The sequence below is a fragment of the Leguminivora glycinivorella genome, chromosome 4, assembly GCF_023078275.1.
Source record: "Leguminivora glycinivorella isolate SPB_JAAS2020 chromosome 4, LegGlyc_1.1, whole genome shotgun sequence".
NCBI lineage: Eukaryota > Metazoa > Arthropoda > Insecta > Lepidoptera > Tortricidae > Leguminivora > Leguminivora glycinivorella.
Window position 1 is genome coordinate 27,873,211 of NC_062974.1, and position 14,616 is coordinate 27,887,826.

Here is a 14,616-nt window from a genome sequence, read left to right on the forward strand (position 1 = left end):
ACAATAACGGAGAGCTCAAACCACCCTGTCTGACCCCGCACTGCATCACGTATTCCTCGGACAAGGCGCCCGCCCACTTGACACAATTTTTTTGGTTCCCATACCAATGCCGAAGCAATGAGATGATAACACGGGGGACCGTCGTGTCCTTAAGTAGTTTCCGCCATAGTAGGTCGTACGACACCGTGTCAAACGCTTTTGACAGATCCAGAAAACAGGCAAATATCGGCGTCTCACGTGACGTATAGTAATGGACGGTCTGCTTAAGACATATATAATTAAATTGTTTGTCATGGTAACTAAATCTAAGAAACCTGTGTTATTAGGCCGGAATTTCATATGTGCGTTTGATTTGGAATTACGTAGCACTTATTGCAATAGTTTACAAAGTTTAGAATTGGGAGAAAAATTTAAAAACAAATATGCCAAATTATTTTCAGACGAATTAGGAGAATTTAATAAATATAAAATATCCTTAAAAATAAAACCCGACAGTACATTAAAATTTTTTAAACCTCGCCCGGTGCCGTTGGCTCTCAAACCAAAAGTAGAAGCGGAGTTGCAGCGATTAGTGGAGTTAGGTATATTGGAAAAAATTGATCATTCCGACATAGCTACTCCTATCGTCCCCGTGTTACGGCCCGATGGCAACATACGCATTTGTGGCGACTTTTCGGTCACACTTAATAAAGTTTTGTACCTAGATAATTATCCTCTGCCGAGAATAGAGGATTTATTTGCGAGGCTGCACGGGGGAGAGGAGTTCTCTAAACTGGACTTATCGCGCGCGTACTCTCAGTTGGTCCTGGACGAGTCAAAACATTTAACGTGTATTAACACTCATAAAGGATTATATTGCTATAATAGGCTAGTGTTTGGTTTGTCCAACGCTCCGTTTATATTTCAGCGGACTATGGAACAGTTGTTATCGGGAATAGAAGGAACGTGCATTTTTCTTGATGACATTTTAATCACGGGCCCTAACCGAGAGACGCATTTACAACGTTTAGAACTAGTTTTAGGTAGATTACAGGAAGCAGGATTACGGCTAAAGCAGGATAAATGTGAACTTTTTAAAGATTCCGTCGAATATTTAGGGTTCCGTATTGATAAAAATGGGTTGCATAAATCAAAAAAAAAGTGGAAGCCATTTTTAATTGCAAGTGTCCTAAGAATGTAAGCGAACTTAAGTCTTTTTGGGCATGATCGGGTTCTATAGATGTTTTGTTCCAAACACGTCCAGTATACTGGACCCCCTACATTTACTACTTAAAAAAGGCGAAAAGTGGAATTGGGGCCAAGAGCAGCAGGCAGCTTTTGACAAAATCAAGTGTGAATTAGCATCAGAGCGTGTACTGGCACACTATGACCCCGAGCTGCCGACCGTGGTGACCGCGGACGCGGGGCCGCGCGGCCTGGCCGGCGTGCTCGCGCAGCGGCAGCGCGACGGCACCGAGCGGGTGGTGGCGTACGCTTCGCGATCGCTTACTAACGCGGAACGTAATTATGCTCAAGTTCAAAAAGAGGCCGCCGCTCTCGTTTTTTCTGTTAAGAAGTTTCACCATTATTTATATGGCCGTTCGATTCCATTTACCTTGCGCACGGATCACAAACCGCTTTTGTCCATTTTTGGAAGCAAAAAAGGCGTTCCTGAGCTGGCGGCAAACCGTCTGCAACGATATGCATTGTTTTTATCTGCATATAACTTTAATATAGAGTATGTTAAAGGGGAACATAATGTAGCCGATTTCTTGTCCCGTTCTGTATCTGTCCCACAGGATAATCTAGATTATCTAGAACCTCAACATGACAAAGCAATGTATATAAATTTTATATCGGATTCGATTTTAAGGCCGCTTAGTGTTGTTGACATTCAAAAAGAAACCGCAAATGATGCAGTTTTAAATAAGGTAAAAGATTATATAATTAACGGCTGGCCGGCTAAAATGCCATATGTTGATTTAAAGCCATATTTCGCTTGTCGTTTAGAGTTATCATTGGAAAACGGTTGCATTTTAAGGGGCCATAAGGTTGTAATTCCTTCGGTACACAGAGAGCAATTACTATCAGAATTGCATAGTTCCCACTTTGGGATGGTTAAGACTAAAGCGGAAGCCCGAGCGCGAATGTGGTGGCCACATATAGATAGAGATATTGAGGACAAAATAGGTACATGTAGCATTTGTATTGCATTACGCAGTGACCCACCCCGCGCTCCGCTAGCGCCATGGCCTTACCCAGCTCGTCCTTGGGAGCGGGTGCATTTGGATTTGTTCTCATGGCAAGCGAAAAATTTCTTGGTTGCGGTTGACGCTCACTCAAAATGGGTAGAGTGCTTTTATTTGACAGTTACAAATACTACTTCAATTATAGATAAATTAGGTGAAGTTTTTAGTAGGTACGGTTTAGTGCGAACCTTAGTTACTGATAACGCGACAAATTTTTGTTCAAGTCAATTTGAAGAATACTGTAAGATAAACGGTATACAACATATCACCATCGCGCCATATCATCCAGCATCAAATGGACAGGCTGAAAACACGGTTAAAACAGTAAAACGGGCCGTGAAAATAATAATGCAACAATGTAATAGTCAGCAAGAAATAACACGAAGGCTTAATAAATTTTTGTTCGACTATAGGAACTCAGTGCATTGCACGACCGGTTTCGCACCCGCCCAATTGATGCTGGGTCGCATGCTGCGCTGCCGGCTCGACCTGCTGCGCACGTCGCCGCCCGCAGCCAGCGATGGCTTCGATGCCACGGTGTCGTCCTCATCCGCGCCGCTGAACCCGCTAACTAATGTGTGCGCGAAACAGATCTTACACAGTAAACATTATGGTGGAGCACGCAACTGTAAATTTAATATAAATGATATCGTATTAGTGAAACACATATTTTCCAATGGAAATAAGCATGAGTGGCGAAAAGGGACTATTACTAAGAAACTGGGCTCTAGAATGTTTGAAGTGTTTATACCGGACTTTAATGTAACTTTAAAAAAACACATCGATCAGCTGTTGACATACAGAGGCACACAGCTTGCGGTTGACGTGGATGATTTGAGCCTGTACGGAGAGGGAGATGACTTGATTAATGATGACTCCGTGGTCGAGGAACTCAACGAAAACGATTCTTTCTGTTCGCTCCCTGATGATGGCCCACCTGCATCCTCACAGAACCCTGCAGAAATGGAAGAAAGTGCTCAAGCTGACAGTGACGAGGCTATCGATGGCCACCGTGAGGGCCAGGTACCCCGAGCAGAAGGGGTTGATGAGCCATGCGTCGCGCCCGCGGGGGCCGCTCCGTCCGAACCCGTACCCGCTCCACCTGAACCTGACGGTGGACGGCTCGTGCGATCTACTAGAAATAAGAACGCTATTTATAAGACTTAGCATGTTACTATTTTTGGATTGTTGTTATTTTCGTATCTATTGGTGGAGGGATTATGGTATATCGTGTCGGTAGTTGGGATTTTCGACACCTACCTTCAGTCAGTCTGTAATTATAGATTAAACTGTTAAACGTGAGCTCCGTGTTTCAATATCGTTCCTAGCCTAAATACCACAAGATGATAATGAGAAGAAAGGTTATTGGTAATGGAGTTTATAAATATAGAGAAAAGTAAAGGGGACAACACGCCGCCCTGCGGTACGCCAGCCAGCGTGTCGCACCAGGATGAGTGAAAATCATTTACTTTGATACATTGCCGACGACCATTTAAGTAGCTTCGAAACCAGTCGAGTGCCTCAGGAGATATGTTAAGCGTCTGCAGTATACCTACTAGAATGTCGAAGTCAACAGTATTGAATGCATTACTAAAATCGAGTAACGAAATTCAAATTAATCGTTCTCTTTTAGTTTGAATTGTGCTATAGATCAGGGCTGACAACATTAACAGTTAATTTTAAGAACGTTAAAGTAACTTCGTCGGTTGAAATCTATTATTGGTTATTTTGGATAGGAAAGAGCCGTATAACTTTAAATATAGACTTTACAGTTATTTATTTTCAGTCCCAGCCAAAACTAACAATATCAAAGACGAGTGGAAAATGAAACATCTTATTTATTTTGGCAAAATATAAAATTATGGTTTTGTTGAACTAACGGCAGTAAATCAAATATTAAGGATCTTCCCAAACCTATCGACGAGGAATCGGTTTCCGCCGACCAAAAATCGCTCGTTAGTAGCAACATGTGTACCTACGCAATACGCATGCGTTCAGCGAGGACGACGCGTAAGCGTCTTCGTACTAACGCATCGATACGTCTGGGGAAGCCCTAAAATACCTACTCACCTACACAAGTACACACTAAGCAGTTTTGATTACAGATTTACAAAGGCTTTGGCCAATTTTAAAAATTGTAATTTCGACTAGGTACCTACACGATTACGATCCCGTGTGGTGACGGGTTAAGAATTTCACCACCCCTTTCTTCCCGTGGGTGTCGTAGAAGTCGACTATGGGATATGGGTTAAATTGTGGCGTAGGCGAGCGGCTGGCAACCTGTCACTGCAATGTAACAATTTTGATTTCTTTTTACCCCTTTTTGCCAAGAGTGGCACTGAAACTTAGTAGTTCATGTGCTCTGCCTACAACTGTAGGTATAGGATACAGGCGTGATTATATGTACCTACACGATTAAACTATTTGAATCCATCACTGGCTGAGTAATCAAGCACGTTGCCTCCAAATAAAAAAAAAGTTCGAATATCGAGTTCAATTTTCAAGATGGCTGAATGACAGGCATGAGAGGCCTGTCAGTTTTTGTGAAAGAAAGTTGGGAACCGGCTTCGACCACCGCTCGGTCTGCTCCGATTTGACTTGGAGGGCATTCCTGAGTAATTACAATGATATACATGTATGTGAGTGTGCACGGGAAAACGTCCCACTTTGTCGATTGCTATTCATATAAAGATACAAGTAAATCTCGCCTTAATGATAAATGACAAAGTGGGACACTCACATAGGTATACTTTACGTATAAGATGAATTAAGTTTAAGAAACGTACCTCAGAAATACAAAGAAAAATGTATAGACTTAGACGTAGATGGCGCCACAGTCGCCACACTTTTGGTTGATAAGCGGTTAGATGGCGACACTGGAACTACAGACGGTCAACCAATTGGCACTAAAAAGGCGGCAAATTTGAAATGTAGGGCTCACCGGCCTGTCTTCTAAACGTTGATGTAGGCGGAATCATCACTCATTGATTGAAAAAACCGTCTTGGTAGAAAAAATAATTAGTAAAAATGAACATTTTAAGAGCGCTATGACAAAAAAAGGCGATATATTGTAAAATGCACAATATTTATCGACAAAATTGTACACTTTACTCATACTAAAAGACAGTGAAAGTACTTGTTTCAGTTAGAACATCTTATTAACTGTCGGTTAAATAAAAAACATATGAAAAAAAAAGCTTTTTCAATTAGTAATGATTGTTTTTCTGATGCTCGTTTAGGAAAAACCGCGTGAAGCACAGAATTCGGAGCTCTTATTATGTACAATTTGATAAGATCACTCTCATAAATGAGGTAAATTTAAGTTCCAAATATCTTGTACTTAAGGCCCATTAAACAATATTTATCATTTAATCCTTTGAAATTGAGAAATTGAAAGTAAAACGAACTCAATTTTGTCTTGAAAATACATCGAAACAAGTGATCATTTCTCCGAAAATCTACATGTTATCGAAGTTATTTTAGTATATAAATAATCTGCACAATGTGCTTAAACTGCTGTTATCCATTTGTCGTTATAATATTTTATCATGATTTTTTGCCATTTTTTTGAAAACTAGCCTTCCTGTCGCTATTTTACCGGCGACGGACGCCTGCGATTTCAGTGCCGCGCCGGAGCTCGAGGAGGTAAGACGTATGTCGCTTTGGTCTCCGAGTTTTCATCGCAAACGTCGAGAATATTTATTGTTGTGTGGGTCGGACGCCTTGTTTCTACACGGGCTATCCTCGCATTGTGTGTGTGTAAACAGCGACCAACGAATTTGATCCTAGATCCGTAAATATTTTTTTGCTTTTGTAATACTTTGTTATGTTTAAATGTTAATTACAACGTTGTGATGATAAAAATGTGAAAATTACAATACGGTCAAGATGATAAGACACATCAAGATGGTACTCGGGATCTGATGATGGAGCCAGAAGGTGGTCACCAGTACCAGTGAACCATGTAAGTAAACGACTTCGTGTTTAGGCTCGTTGGGTTCGTCTCAACAAGACCTTTGACAAGAGGTGGTACTCAGGGTCTGATGATGGAGCCAGATGGTGGTCACCAGTACCAATGAACCATATAACTAAACCCAGAGATGGGGAAATCGTAATCGATTCCGGATTACACGATTACTTGATTTTACTTTGTAATCTGACACTACTGGGTGTCAGATTACTTGTAATGTAATCAAGTGAAACGGTAAATTACCATTACATGTAAAGGAATCACTAATCATCTATACAATCATTACTATTACCAATAATTCGGAATCATAGTCGATTCAAAATAACTGAAATTATTGACTTGATTACTTTCAGATTACGAATATGTAGTACCTCAGATTGCTGACTGTCACTTTGACACAAAAGTCGTCATGGGTGTCGTAAAATAGGTTTTAGGAGGTGCTGATTCCAAAATTAATGACTAATGTTCAATCTGACATTGCTGACTGTCACTCTGACACAAAAGTCGTCATGGGTGTCGTAAAATAGGTTTTAGGGGTGCTGATTCCAAAATGAATGACCAATTTGGAATCTGACATTGCTGACTGTCACTTTGACACAAAAGTCGTCATGGGTGTCGTAAAATAGGTTTTAGGGGGTGCTGATTCCAAAATTAATGACCAATGTGGAATCTGACATTGCTGACTGTCACTTTGACACAAAAGTCGTCATGGGTGTCGTAAAATAGGTTTTAGGGGTGCTGATTCCAAAATTAATGACCAATGTTCAATCTGATATTGCTGACTGTCACTCTGACACAAAAGTCGTCATGGGTGTCGTAAAATAGGTTTTAGGGGGTGCTGATTCCAAAATTAATGACCAATGTTCAATCTGACATTGCTGACTGTCACTTTGACACAAAAGTCGTCATGGGTGTCGTAAAATAGGTTTTAGGGGGTGCTGATTCCAAAATTAGTGACCAATTTGGAATCTGACATTGCTGACTGTCACTTTGACACAAAAGTCGTCATGGGTGTCGTAAAATAGGTTTTAGGGGGTGCTGATTCCAAAATTAATGACCAATGTGGAATCTGACATTGCTGACTGTCACTTTGACACAAAAGTCGTCATGGGTGTCGTAAAATAGGTTTTAGGGGGTGCTGATTCCAAAATTAATGACCAATGTTCAATCTGATATTGCTGACTGTCACTCTGACACAAAAGTCGTCATGGGTGTCGTAAAATAGGTTTTAGGGGGTGCTGATTCCAAAATTAATGACCAATGTTCAATCTGACATTGCTGACTGTCACTTTGACACAAAAGTCGTCATGGGTGTCGTAAAATAGGTTTTAGGGGGTGCTGATTCCAAAATTAGTGACCAATTTGGAATCTGACATTGCTGACTGTCACTTTGACACAAAAGTCGTCATGGGTGTCGTAAAATAGGTTTTAGGGGTGCTGATTCCAAAATTAATGACCAATGTGGAATCTGACATTGCTGACTGTCACTTTGACACAAAAGTCGTCAAAATCATTTATTATCATTAAAAATAAAAAACATGTTACACATCACTTTACAAAATGCATCCACAGCGCAGGCTTCGTCAAAGTATGTTATATTATGTAATTTATGTCAAAAGGGTCATCAATACAAATCAAGTAGGTCATAAACGTTATTATAACTAAAATATTCCTCCCTGGACCGTACCTGGCTCAAAAGTCCCCATTATTCCCGCTGCATTACCCCGCTGGACGGCAATGGAGACCTGTTGGACCAGATACGACCCAGAACGAGGATCGCAGCCCCTCTCCCGCAACCGACGCCCTAACTCTTTGAAAAAGGAGCGAGCCTCCGAGCCCCAAGGCCCCGCCGTCTCAATCGCCACCGGCACAAAGTCGTAAGCCGATTCCAACGCGGAGTACTTTGCGTGCTTAGCCTTTGCCGCGGACTCCGCTGCCGAGCCAGCACAACCTATAGTCTGCCTCAAATGGGATGCAGCGTAAGTGCTGACACAAGTTGCATCCCAAATAAGGCAGCGCCCTCTACGCCACGGGACCAAGGTCAGCCCGTCCGGCCTTTTACCATCGGTGCGACTCAACCCTGGCGGTTCCAAGACGCACGGCACATTAGCCGACACTAAGGCTCGGCGCACGATCTCATTAATAGAGTGATGCCTCGGGAATCGGCCAGCACACCTCTGACAGCTAAGGCCGTGGTGCCCATCTTCCCCCACCAATATTCCACAACGGCACCGATGAACCTCGCACACCCTCGCCCCCAACCTGAGAGCCGTCGAGATTCTCAAAGAGTCATTGTCTAAGAGCGTTCCAAGCTGAGGCGAAGGCAGGGCGTGTAGCCAAGCCCCAGATTCCGGACGCTCCAGAGCTTTAAGACGTGCCAGGTCCGAATCCGATGCATCACCCAATAAGGAATCGTAGACGTGCTTGCTCCACAAGTCATCCCACTGCTTTTGAATCGCTGGGTTATCCGGACGCTTATCGCCTGGGATAGTTTCCGACCATTTGGCTAATGCATCAGCAACCAACGGGACCGCGGAAGTGCCACCATTTAAGGGGAGAATGCGAGTGGCAAGATCCGCCGCCCCGTGCGCCGACGCAAGAAACGCGACTAGTCCTAATCCCTCAACCGCGCGTATTCCTAGGCCACCATATCGTATGGGAAGAGCCGCCTGGACCCACTGCGTATCATTCAGCTCTACATTCAAGACCACCTCCAAAGTCGCCCTGAGCTCACGGTCGATATTCCTCGCTTCGTCCACAAATTGCCACGTCGGGGACGTTCGGAGAATATACGTCATCCGAGGCGTGGCAAAGCAGTTCCGCAATAGAGTCAAGGCAACGTGCGATGATAAATTAAGCAAATGGTCCCGAACAGCAACTAGAGCATTTTTCTTGACTTGAAGAGCCGCGCCGACTCCTTCCGGGAAAATGGGCGCTCCTAACAAAGATAACCCTAATCTATCTACCGTTTTAACCCCGGGCAGCAGACAGTGCAAGCTGTTTAAATCAGACACTGACACCGACCCGCACGTATAGAGCTCACACTTGGTCGGGTTTACTTCCAGACCCAGCTCTTTCAATGCTGGTATCAACACACCTAGGTCCTCCATGACTTCGCTTGGCTTTCCCCCAATGGTACCATCGTCAAGATACCACACATTTAGTACAGACTTAAGCTTGACAATGGTCTTCTGAATTGCCAGGCAGAAAATCAGAGGACCCAAAGGATCACCTTGTTGTGCCCCAACCTGTGACATAATCAATTCCTCTTTCAAATAAAGATTAGTGGAGGTGCTATAGCATTGGTACAAGAAGGGGTAGAGAGACGGCGCCAATTCCAAGACCTCCTTTAACATAGTGTCCCTGTCAAGGCAATTAAAGGCGTTCTTCAAGTCTACCTTGACAACGACACTATCCGTGCCCTCACGCTCCAACACAAAAGACCTAGTAGCGTGTATTGCCGCTTCGCAACCCCTTGCCGTACCAAAACCGATTTGGTGCGGCTGTAAGTACTGCGACACAACGTCTCTCACAGCCTTACAACCCAGCTTTGCCGTAAGACGTCGTATCACACTACCCACAGCTATCGGCCTTATACCACCATCCTTCTTAGAAAGGGCACACAAGGAAGCACCGTAAAGGTAGGGCCTCACCTGCAAATTGAGCATCCCTTTTAATAAGAAATTGCACAGGCAAGATAAGGATTCCAGCAAGCGCGGTCCGTTATTACCTGCCGACGAAGACGTAAGCTCCTTTAGGTGTTGCGGACTCAGACCATCCAACCCAGAGGCAGAACCATTATGAAAGGAGCCCAACGCTTCAGCCACCTGCGCCGGTGTCACTGACAAATGAGGACTCGTTAGGTTGGGCTCTGGAGGGAAGCACCACGGCTTAGAGGGAAGTGGATGTTTATCACGCAGCGCGCTTAATGTTTCGTCATTCATCGGCGCCAGTGACGATTCTGATAAAAGCAGCCGAACTGCCCCCTTCAAATCCCCATCATAAACTTTGGCCTCTATCGCCCGATATTTCGACCTTGACTTATTATTCCCTACACTGTCATCAAATGAAGGAAGACCTACGCCTATGTTTTCAACATTGTCCTTCACAAGGCTTGTTAAAGATCGATTGGCCTTGCTCTCTGGCACCCTCAATGCAGAAAAAGAAAATGAAAGGAGAGCCAACCAGTCATCGGCCTCATTTGTACGCAGTGCCTCATCGATAACGTCACACAGCTTACCAGCCGCAACACTCCGCGCCCCCTTCGGTACATGCTTTAGGACACGAACGTTCGATTTCAAGGATGGTAAAATCTGCAAGTTGCACACCGGAGTAGGCGAAGTGACCGTAATGCTTGGAACGGACAGCGGCAAAGCACTGTTTAAATTCACACTAGCTCCCAAACTAGGGGGATGAGCCACATCCTGGTGCATCTTCGTAATGTGAACATTAAGGCCACGAGGCACTACGTACAGCTTCGGCGAACCCGGACAATATGGGCACGTCGATTTGGTGGGGCTGCTCATACTGACAACGTTTACAAGAGGAAACAAAAAGTAAAACAAATGAAAAAAAAAAAAAACAGGTCCTACTAGAAAACACACGCGATTGTCAAGCTTACTAACTAAATTTATCAAATAATTACAAAATTAAAATAAAATAAAAATTCAAAATTATTTTGTGTACAGAAAAAAATTGTGCGTTTCTGTTAGATAAGCAGGTAACATGTAACGAGTATAATATTAATTAAACATTAAAAAGAAAAGACAAATTTTAAAAAAAAGGTAACAAAAAACATCCAATAGGCATTAATAAATAACACACCAAAAATACATGTCGCAAGTTACACTGACGAAAATATTAGAAATAATTAATAACTTTGCCAAAATACATTTATTTACAACGCAACTAACCCTTTTACTTAGGTAGAATAATTAAAAACCCTGTATGTCCTAAATTAAAATTAATAAAATCAAGGTATAAAAAAATTGTAATATAATACTGCAAGTTACAAAGACGAAAATGTAAGAAATAATTAATAAAATCACCAAAATACATTTACTTATAACGCAAGTCAAATTATAACTCAAATTAATCTAAAACTCTGTACTCTTTTTTTGTAAATTTGTGCAATAAAGTTTAAATAAATAAAAATAAATAAAAAGTTCATTCAATAATTGAAATGGGCGCGACGTGATATGATAGGAATGCAGCGCCCTCTATCGATCACTACACACTACTCCCAAGTCCCATTGACTAGTAGTGCTACTCCAATCAACAGCGCCACCGGTCGCAAAACTTCTTTCTCGGTACTGTGGTCCTTGACGATCGACGAAAATAAATACAAAAAGTTACACCGTTGCTGAGGATCGAACCCGGGATTCAGTTGAGCTCTGTCCTCAAAAAGAAGCACTGCAAACCGCTACACCAACTCGCTTCCTACGAGGCTGGCGAAATTTACAGGCATAATGCAAGACTGCTCTTCTTAAGTTGCTCTTTGCCCGTTGTGAATATGTGAACCAATTTTAAGATCACCCTCTCAAAAAAAAAAAAACCTGAGATGTATAAAATGTCACAAAACACTGCAATCACAAAATTGTAACTTCCAACCTCAGCTTCCAACTGATCTTCCGCCAAACTCCTTGATTACAGTATATCTTCTATAGTCTATTTTCACACAAGTACATATAAATCTGTTTTCACAACACACAGTTTTTCTGCCGCCGTAACACTCCGAATTTTATTCAGTTTTTGATTCGAATACACACTTTTACTGCGAGATAACATTGTCACAGGATTCTAATGTAGTCTTTTTTGAGCTAAGCTCAGATTTAGCGATAATACTGCAGGTTTACATTTTTAAAATCAATAATAACATAGAGCTGATGTGTTTATGTTGACGCCAGCGCCATCTTTCCTCCATTTGGAATCTGACACTGTTGACTGTCACTTTGACACAAAAGTGATCATGGCTGTCTTCAAATAGGTTTTCATGGGTACTGATCTCAATATTAATGATCAATTTGGAATCTGACATTGCTGACTGTCACTTTGACATAAAAGTCGTTATGGGTGTCGTCAAATAGGTTTCCTTTCCAGGGGTACTGTGCAATGTCAGGTTCCAAATCGGTCATTACTTTTTAAATCATTTCATTAATTTTGGAATCAGTGCCCCCTAAAAACTATTTGACAACACCCATGATTCCTTTTGTGTCAAAATTACAATTAGCACTGTGAGATTCCAAAATAGTCGTTAATTTTGGAATCAGCATCCCCGGAAACCTTTTTGAAGACACCCATGACGACTTTTGTGTCAAAGTGACAGTCAGCAATGTCAGATTCCACATTGGTCATTAATTTTGGAATCAGCACCCCCTAAAACCTATTTTACGACACCCATGACGACTTTTGTGTCAAAGTGACAGTCAGCAATGTCAGATTCCAAATTGGTCATTCATTTTGGAATCAGCACCCCCTAAAACCTATTTTACGACACCCATGATGACTTTTGTGTCAAAGTGGCAGTCAGCAATGTTAGATTCCACATTGGTCATTAATTTTGGAATCAGCACCCCCTAAAACCAATTTTACGACACCCATGACGACTTTTGTGTCAAAGTGACAGTCAGCAATGTCAGATTCCACATTGTTCATTAATTTTGGAATCAGCACCCCCGCAAACCTATTTGACGACACCCATGACGACTTTTGTGTCAAAGTGACAGTCAGCAATGTCAGATTCCACATTGGTCATTAATTTTGGAATCAGCACCACCTAAAACCTATTTTACGACACCCATGACGACTTTTGTGTCAAAGTGACAGTCAGCAATGTCAGATTCCACATTGTTCATTAATTTTGGAATCAGCACCCCCGCAAACCTATTTGACGACACCCATGACGACTTTTGTGTCAAAGTGACAGTCAGCAATGTCAGATTCCACATTGGCCATTAATTTTGGAATCAGCACCCCTAAAACCTATTTTACGACACCCATGACGACTTTTGTGTCAAAGTGCCAGTCAGCAATGTCAGATTCCAAATCGGTCATTAATTTTTAAATCAGCACACCCGAAAACCTATACTCGTGGTATATGCACTTGAAATGTGAAAGTGAAAATGCTAGAATGACATGTAAACCACGAAGTTGTATAGTCATATTGTTCATTGGTATTGGTGACCACCATCTGGCTCCATCATCAGACCCTGAGCACCACCTTGAAGTAATTAGAATTGTATTTGTCTTATTTTATCATCATATTAATATAATTATACTTTACTCTAATACTTATCATATAACAAAAGCAAATATTTGGGATGGGATCTACTTTTATAATTATTACTTTAATTTTTTTAATTAATTTTTAACATAATTGATATTATTTCGCGCTATATTCTCGTATTTTCGTACAAAATAATGTTTATTAGAAACCAAAAGTTTATATCGAGATAGTAGATTGTGGTTGTTATCAAAATTCCATAGAAAGGATCAAGATTGTTTTGTCCATTATTGTAGTGCGAGCGAGTGCTAAGACGTGCTAGAAAGGGTCGGCATATTGGGCTCGCGCGGCGGGTAAAATACCTAATTTCGCCCGACGCCGAAATGTTATAACGCTCTTAACCCATAACGTAAAGGATATCGGGTGAAATTAGCAAAACTGAAGCTCTAAAAATTAAAACATGTGCCCAGAGACGGCAGTATCTATTTGTGACAACAAAATGTGCTTTGACAATAAATCTCTATAATACATTCTCTTTGGTAATTATAATATGTTTTTGACCTTGACAACCGCTCCGTAGGTAATTACTTATAGTTTTTGTACGACGGGTGCGGTCAAGTAACTTTGAAAAGATTTTGAACTGGTTGATGGACATATCATGTATGACGGAATGGTGAAACTAACGTCACTTTTTAACACTGAGTGATTGAAAAAGACAGACGATGTTTTTATTGTGAAAACAAGTGCAGGTGTTTTTGAGAAAGTTGGAGAGAGGTGTAAAAAAATTGTTCTTCGATATTCTGGTTTACGCTTTGTTAAATACGTCAAGTTGAATTCCAAATCGGTGGAGCATTTGAGTAATGTCAGAGGTTATGTCTAGTAAAGACATGCAGATTAATAAATAGCAGTGGTATTGTTATTAATTATATATTTCTCTACCTCTACTACAATGTAGTTGCGAAATAATACCTACTCAATCAATGTGCGTACCTACACTGTTTTAACTTTTTCGTTTTTAGTTGTCACTGATGTACCTATATATTCTTTCAAAAACCTACCTAAAGAAGTTAGCATCTTAAAAGTGGGAGATAATTATTATTTTAGTTGAGATTCGTTAAATTTGTCGAAATTTCTTTATTTATACACTCGTTTGTTAAGTCTCTCGCATTTATCGCAAGTTTTCAATCTAGAAATGT

At 41.4% G+C, this 14,616-nt stretch overlaps 1 protein-coding gene across 6 annotated transcripts in view; it reads right to left on the reverse strand.

Moving 5' to 3' along the window:
- LOC125225047 (rho GTPase-activating protein conundrum) overlaps nt 1-14,616 on the reverse strand; it is a 245,632-nt gene that overhangs the window by 32,091 nt on the left and 198,925 nt on the right. The gene's annotated exons all lie outside the window — the stretch shown is intronic.